Consider the following 8584-nt stretch of genomic DNA (forward strand, 5'->3'; position numbering starts at 1 on the left):
AAATACCTAGAAGATGTAATATTTTCAATTACGATGGTAACTTAGCATGAAACGGCTCATATATATTTGGGTTTTAATTCTACAAAAATATTTGGGTTATTAATATTTTTTAGCTCGCACTAGAAACTATTTACATCCGATAGCTCAAAAAATATATAAAATTTGTACAATTTTCGTATATAACATTCATAATCTATATATAGACAAAAAAATAAATACAAAAATATATTTTTTAATTATTATTTTAAGAGCGGCTATATAGTGTCATTTTCCCAAATTATTTTGGGTTGGTGCAAGAAATAAAATTCAGTCAGAGCTATTTTAATGTTTCAGATACTTTTTCAGAAAGTGTGTTAATCCAAACAGGCCTAATCCGAACTACAGTGCTTGAGAGACAACGACAAGTTAAGTGGGTGGAGATGAATTATAATTGAAAAGTCAAAAGTTTAAGCTTAATTAGGATAAAGACATAATGAGGTAGAAATAATCATAGAGATAATAATTGTTTCTAAAAGGCAATAAATTTGATTAGATAAGTCAATGCACGCGTGACCTTATAATTTACATCAGTCCACTTTCATTATTTGGCATTATTTTTACGGACATGTTATATGAGTCATCCATAGGTTGTGGCACTCAATTCTAAGTGTCAAGTATGAGAATTTTATTTAATCTACTACAAGATGATACTACAAAAATAACAACAAACCCAGTTTAATCCTAACAGGTAGGGTCTGGGAAGGATAGTCTGTACGCAGACCTTACCGCTACCTAATACAGGTAGAGAAGTTGTTTCCTATTACAAAAATATCACGTACAAAAAGCAAATTAAAAATTTGTGAACAATCTGAATTACTGCATGTTTTCTTATTATATTGTTGTTCTCTTATTTTCTTGTTATTGTTACTGTTTGTTTTTTATATTAACTTGTTGTTGGTATTGCTTGTTGTTACTGCTTTCTTTCTTTTTTCTTTGAGCTCGGGGTCTATCAGAAATAATCTCTCTACCCTCAAAGTAGAGGTAAGGTTTGCGTACACACTACCTTTTCCGGACCTCGCTCGTAGGATTATAACAGGTTTGTTGTTGTTGTATATATATAAATTTTGTCAATTTATTAAGAATTGTGAATAATTTAACAAGATATATAAAATAAATCCGGCAAAACTTGTGAGCAATTAAATAATATAGACAAGTCTTGTCAATTTGGCAAAACTTTGAAACAAATTGTATAAGTTATGTCGGCCGGTCATAACTTGAACAAGCATCTGGGATACCTTGTGAACTAGGTAATTTGTGTCAATCTGAAAAGGTAAGTTACGCTATAAGGTTATTAACCGATAACTATTACCGATTAACTGATATTGTTATTGGTCTAATTTTGGTTTAGCATGTTTAAATCGATTTTCAATATACCTAATCGATAACATTCAAAGTCGAACCAAACGGACGGGTACCCGCCCCTACTTGTCATACACCTGGACGACCAACTAAACGGGCTTCAAGGAAGATGCAGGCCTATTTTATGTTTGGAAAAAGTACAGCCCATCTATTATGCGCTTTTGGTAATATATCGGGCCTTTGGCAGCTATAAGGCACTGAAATGGCATGTTTCTTTAAGCAAATTAATAAGGGGTATTATTACTTTTAGTCCGTATCACAAATTATTTATATTTGATAGTCAAAAATTTTTTGTATAGTTTTATATATAACATATAGAATATATATATATAAAATATATAATTTTTAGATATTTTTTTGACTATTATTTTTACAGCGGTTATACAGTTTAATAACAATCGAAATAATCATGCATGTGCATACCTACTCCACCTTTCAGTTTTAAGTCGCTATCATGTTCTAGTTTAAGTAATTAACTGCATTCTTAAACAAGTATGCAACTATAATCATCGAAGTTTCTACTTTTTACTGCTTTTTCTTTAATTAAATAAACATTAAAATGTCTAATTGCATGCGTAAATTAGTGACGATGACAAACATAAAATTGTCTCCCTTTTACCACTATTTACTTTCTATAAAATTTTAGTTAAAATTTTCAATCCCATACATACTGAAAAAGCTGAGGATATGATGGAGATTTACAGGCTTTGAGCCCAATAACTTTCTGTCTTTCCTCCAATCAAAGGAACCTCCTAACGAAATGATTTCTCTTTGAAAATCTTGGAAGAGTTTAGTTCAAGGTTTTCTTGAAGCTTCAAAAGTTCTTAAGCTTTTAATAACATAATTCTTGGTTTGCTGAGGATATGACGGAGATTTACATGCCTATACGGCTGTACCCAATAACTTTCCTCTTATCAAAGGAACCTCCTGACCAATAATTTAGAAGAATTAACTCAAATAGTCGCCCACTCAATCATTTAAATTAAAAATAATCAATGAAGGTATAATATATGCATAATTTATGTAATATATATGTATAATTATGTATAGTCAATGTATAATTTATGTATTTGGCTAGAAAAAGTAAACAATGAATGTGACCGACTATTTGTGTAAAGATCCCAATAATTTATTTGCAAATTTTGGAAGATGTCACACCTCCTTTTTTACTACACCCCGTAAAGGGCATAAATATAAGGGAGTTTTTCCAATTAAAGGACAATCGAAACGGGATTTATTTATTAAAGATTCAGAGTCGCCACTTGGAATAATTCACGGTGTTCCAAGTCACCGGTTGAATCCCGAATCGAGAAAAATATGATTCTGTTTAACAGTCCGCGAACCAGAAATCCGAGTAAGGAATTCTGTTAACCCGGGAGAAGGTGTTAGGCATTCCCGAGTGCCGTGGTTCTAGCACGGTCGCTCAACTATTGTATTCAGCTTAATTATCTGATTTAAAAATACTTTTTAAACCCATGTGCACTTTTACTTTTAAACCGCTTTTATTCATTTTTAGGAAGATTTCAAGGTTCTTTAAAACATATCGCAAGCCATGTCACATGAAATGCACTCGTGGTTCACAATACGTTTTATTTAACCTTGTTCGAAATTGGAGTCGGGTCACATGAAATGCATACTCGGGCCCCTTTTATCTAATTTGACGCAGTTCAGTTGATGAATAACAATCCAATTTTTATACTGTGACAAAATCATGCTCAACTATAGCCAATTCGAGTAAACATACGAGCAAATAGCTAAGTGAGCAAATTCAAAACTACGGAGAACAATTACAGAATCAATGGGATCATATCACCAAACCAATAATTATTATCAAGCTTGAATAAAACAAATAGGGGATGAAAGAGTGAACCTCAATATAGCCGAAAAATTGATTGTTTCACTGTTTTGAACTCAAAATGTGACGAACCGCAAACGGGAACCCAAATCGGCACCGAAAATCTAAAACCGACGACGAACTCGAATCAACCTCGACTTAACTCCACTCCCATACTCGAAAAAACAAAAATCGGAACCAAATGAAAAAGAGAAACATCTTCGTCGATAGATTCAAACTTAAGACGTAACTCCGGATCAAATATTTCAAATCAACTCTATCCTCGAAATCAAGCTTGACAGAATGAACCAGAGCATTTTTTTTTGTATTCTTATGATTGTATATAGAACTGTTTTGTTTCACATCCAAACTAGGGCATAAAATTAGAGAAGTAATATTCAGAATTGAAGAACAAAGAAAAACAAAAACCTGCTGAAATAGTGACCCCGAATCTCGACGGAAATGGGAACTCAAATGCGAACAAACATATGAACGCAACCTCAAGAGACCTCGTTCAGTTTCTACCTCAGATAATAACAAAATCGCCAGAGAAAGAGGAGGAAAGAAGCAAGGTTCCGTCGTCCGCCGGGTTCCTTGCCGGATCTGTCACTGGTGGCGTCGATGGTCTTCAAAAGAGATAGAAGGGGAAGGAGGTATAGAAGCAAAAGCTAGGTGCTGTAGCAACAGTCATGACCTCGGCTGTTCAGGGATCTATTTGGTTTTGTTCCAACGATGAAGAAAAGCTAGGGTCGACAGACATGGCTGTTCTTTGTGCGTTCTTGGGTGTTCGGAAACAAAGATCCTGGGTTGGCTTCGTGTGTGCGTGTGCAGCTGATTGGAGGTTGCTGAATTTCTAGGGTTTTGTTTTGATGAGGAAGAAGACCATGAGGGGTGCTGAATGGTCTAGGGTTTTAGGTTGAGCTTCATGAAGAAGAAGCTCATGAAGTCTGGTCGTTTGATGTCCAGCCGCTGCCCATTTTGGATATGGAAATCGAAGAAGATCCAAGAGTCAAGTCCAGGTCCTTCGATTTTTGCTCCTCGAGGAAGATGACCAAGCTCAGCATGTAAAGCGGCAGATCCGATTTGTTTTGGGGTCTTTTTGTTTTCTATGAAGAAGAAGAAACGTGGGGGGGGGGGGGTTCTGAAAGAGATGGGAATCTGGGGGGGGGGTCCTGTCAAAGCTGTACAACTTTCAGCTTTTCCAGCCTTTTCTTCCCGTTTTTCTTTTCTCTTTTTCTTCTTTTTATATTGTAGATTGTAGGGTTTTTAGGTTAAGGGGTATGGGCCTAGGAATTATGGTCTAGGTCCAAAATTAGGCCTAAAAATGGGTTGCTCAAGCCCAAGTTCTATTCTTTCCCTGCAAACGAGATTAAAAATACGGTCTCATTTATTAATTAATCCTACTATTCAAAAAAATTATTAAAATAAAACTAACCATTAAAACAAATCTATTTTTGATATTTTCAAATATCATATTAAAATAAAAATACGATACTATTTTTGTATTTTTTAAGATTAAAAACGACTACAAAACATTAATGAACCTATTTTTGTAATTTTGTTTCTTGTAATAAAATAAAGTCAAAAGTCAAAATTACTTAAAATATCTATATTATGCCTAAATTAAATATTTGTGCACTAAAATGTGAAAAATCTTGGGGAAGGTCAAAAATCACATGTCTACAGCTGCCCCTCTTTGACTGGAAAGACGTAGTATTTTCAGACAAAGAATGACTAGACAGGTTTTTGACCCGACCCTTATTTGGAGAGACTAAAACTAAGAGAAAAGGGGAATGTGATCGAGCTCTGGTATCTGAGCTGCCTACATATCCTTGGCTATAAAGGAATCAGGCCACGTGTAGTTCAGAGGTGAGTGAGATGATGGAGTATGCCGAGGTGGAGAGTCGGTCGAGGTACCGTTCCGTCGAGGTTCCGGTCCCCAGTCCTGCTATTACATCAAAATCAAAACATGAAAAAGACTAGCTAAGCCTATCAATTACGAGTTACAAGATTCATATCTATAAGTCTTCTAAAGCTTGATCTTGAGTCTTGAATGGTTCTTCATGCAGACTTTAGATTTGAACCTTGATGCTTGCTAGTTGCAAGTGCTAGTTCATCCTTCATCAACTTTTCGGATCAAGACCAGGTATGCAATGCTTGTTACCTCGGCCATGTTTTGAGCAACCCACATCTTTCATCAACTTCTGCATTTGGATTCACTTCTTGCCTTTCTTTTTTCTTTATTGTGACTAACTTCTATTGATCACCTCGGACTGTTGACTTGCATTCTTGCCGCGAGATTCTTTGGTTGCTGACTTGACTTGCAATCTGAGATGCTTTTCCTTTTCTTCAGGTGGACGCCTGACTGTTGGACTCGAACCGTCTTCTCTTGTTACTTGACACTGTTTTCCTTTGCACCTTGAACCATTTTCCCCTGAAACTTGAACTGCCTTCCTTCGAAACTGCTTTCCCTAGAAACTTGAGTTGTTTCCCCTTGTTCTCCAGGTGGGCACCTGATTACAACAAAATAGACAAAACAAAGAAATTTTTCTGCCCCAGTTTGCACTAGGAAGATTTGTGAGTTGTTAGCAAAATTGTAAACCACTTGTACTATTGATGTAATGATGAAATTAAACTAAAGAATAGACTAGGAAAACTATAAACTAAGCTTGACTAAAGTAAAAACTGACCCTATTCTCCAGGCGGGGCCCCTGACTGCTAACTTGAAATGTATTCCTTGCTCTCTAGGCGGGGGCTCCTGACCGCTGAACTTGAAATGTATTCCCTGCTCTCCAGGCGGGCTCCTGACTGCTAAACTTGAATGTATTCCCTGCTCTCCAGGAGGGCTCCTGACTGCTAACTTGAAATGTATTCCCTGCTCTCCAGGAGGGCTCCTAACTTCAACAAGATAGACAAAACAAAGAAAATTTTCTGCCCCGGTTCAGTGGCTGGGCACAGATGTAAGTGTAAAATGGATCACATTACCAAATATCAATAAGAACTTGAAAGCTAAAACTTGAATTGTACTCCCTTGTTCTCCAGGAGGGCTCCTGATTGCTGACTTGAAAGTATTCCTTGCTTTCTAGGCGGGCTCCTGACTTCAACTTGAAAGTGCTCCATGTTTTCCAGGCGGGCTCCTGACTTCAAGATAGACAAAACAAAGAATTTGAAAGCTAAAATTTAAATTGTACTCCCTTGTTCTCCAGGCGGTCTCCTGACTGCTACGCTTGAAAGTATTCCCTACTCTCCAGGCGGGCTCCTGACTTCAACTTGAAATGTAGTCCCTGCTCTCCAGGCGGGCTCCTGACTTCAACATAGACAAAACAAAGAATTTGAAAGCTAAAATTTAAATTGTACTCCCTTGTTCTCCAGGCGGGCTCCTGACTGTTGCGCTTGAAAGTATTCCATGCTCTCCAGGCGGGCTCCTGACTGCTGACTTGAAAGTACTCCCTGCTCTCCAGGCGAGCTCCTGACTTCAACTTGAAATGTATTCCCTGCTCTCCAGGCGGGCTCCTTACTTCAACATAGACAGAATAAAGAATTTGAAAGCTAAAATTTAAATTGTACTCCCTTGTGCTCTAGGCGGGCTCCTGACTGCTGGGCTTGAAAGTATTCCCTGCTCTCCAGGCGGGCTCCTAACTGCTGACTTGAAAGTACTCCCTACTCTCCAGGCGGGCTCCTGACTTCAGCTTGAAATGTATTCCCTTCTCTCCAGGCGGGCTCCTGACTTCAACATAGACATAACAAAGAATTTTAAAGCTAAAATTTAAATTGTACTCCCTTGTTCTCCCGGCGGACTCCTGACTTCTGCGCTTGAAAGTATTCCCTGATCTCTAGGCGGGCTCCTGACTGCTGACTCGAAATGTATTCCTTGCTCTCCAGGCGGGCTCCTGACTTCAACTTGAAAGTGCTCCATGTTCTCCAGGCGGGCTCCTGACTTCAAGATAGACAAACAAAGAATTTGAAAGCTAAAATTTAAATTATACTCCCTTGTTCTCCAGGCGGGCTCCTGACTGCTACGCTTGAAAGTATTCCCTGCTCTCCAGGCGGGCTCCTGACTTCAACTTGAAATGTATTCCCTGCTCTCCAGGCGGGCTCCTGACTTCAACTTGAAATGTGCTCCCTGCTCTCCAGGCGGGCTCCTGACTTCAAAATAGACAAAACCAAGAAAATTTTTCTGCCCCAGTTTGGTGGTTGGGCACCAATGTGAGTGTAAAACTAAATCATATTACCAAGTATTACTCAGAATTGAAAGCTAGGTCCCATTATCCAGGAAGATCCTGAAAACTCCTAGTTAAATGATGGCTTTAAAAATCTAAATTATATCTTCTAAAAGTGTGACTCCTGCTAAATCCTGTTATCTAAGAAGGTCTTACAACTACATCCTATTATCCAGGGGGGTCCTGAAAAATCAAACATTAAGTCTTATCTTAAGAGTGACAACTTTTACGGCTGAATTATACAACCCTACAATAGAACTTACGCTAAATGTTGTTATCTAATTGAAATCTTAAACTAAGTCCCATTATTCAGGAGGGTCCTAGAAACTCCTAATTGAATCCTATCTCGAACATGCAAACTTCTAAGCCAACTTATATTCCTTTGGGATGCATTTATGCTAGATTATGCTATTTCTGAACATTTAAACTAGGTCCCATTTTCCAAGAGGGTCCTGAAAGTTTACGGTCAAACCTGTCTGGTGCTTGCTTTTCCTTGCGGAGGGTTTCTCCGAAACAAACAAAATTTTCTTCCCCTATTTCAATCAAAGAAAAATATTGTCAGTTTAAAATGTGGTGGTTGGTTTGTGGCCTTGACTTTGAGGGCGATTGCTCCTTCATTTCCCATGATAACTGATTTCCACTCGAGGACCTTGCTTGCTTATGGACTAACCATTTTCTCTGTCATCCTTATCACAGAAAATACCTCTTCTCCGTTCAGACCCAATTCCCTTTATCTGTTGCATTGCTCATGAACTGATATTTACCAACCTTTGTGTTTCACCGAAAATACCTTTGATCCGTCCACCTAACACCCTCCATCTGTTGCATCGTGCTTCTTGTGTTGGCATGAATTCCAAAGCACATTAATTGACATCCACTTAGTGCGCATGTTGTTCTTTCCTAACTTAAATCACTGGCCTTGGCCTTGAAGTCTATTGTTCCCTCACTTGTCACGATAACTTTGATTTCGGCTTGGAATACCTTGCTTGTTACTGGTTAAACACTTTCTTTGTTGATCTCATCACAGAGAATACCTTTGACCCATTCACCCAACATCCTCTATCTGTTGCACTGTTCACGAATTGAAATATACCAAACCTTTGTATTTCTGATGGACCCCAAAGCATGTTGA

This window comes from Nicotiana sylvestris, chromosome 4, assembly GCF_000393655.2.
Source record: "Nicotiana sylvestris chromosome 4, ASM39365v2, whole genome shotgun sequence".
Taxonomy (NCBI): Eukaryota; Viridiplantae; Streptophyta; class Magnoliopsida; order Solanales; family Solanaceae; genus Nicotiana; species Nicotiana sylvestris.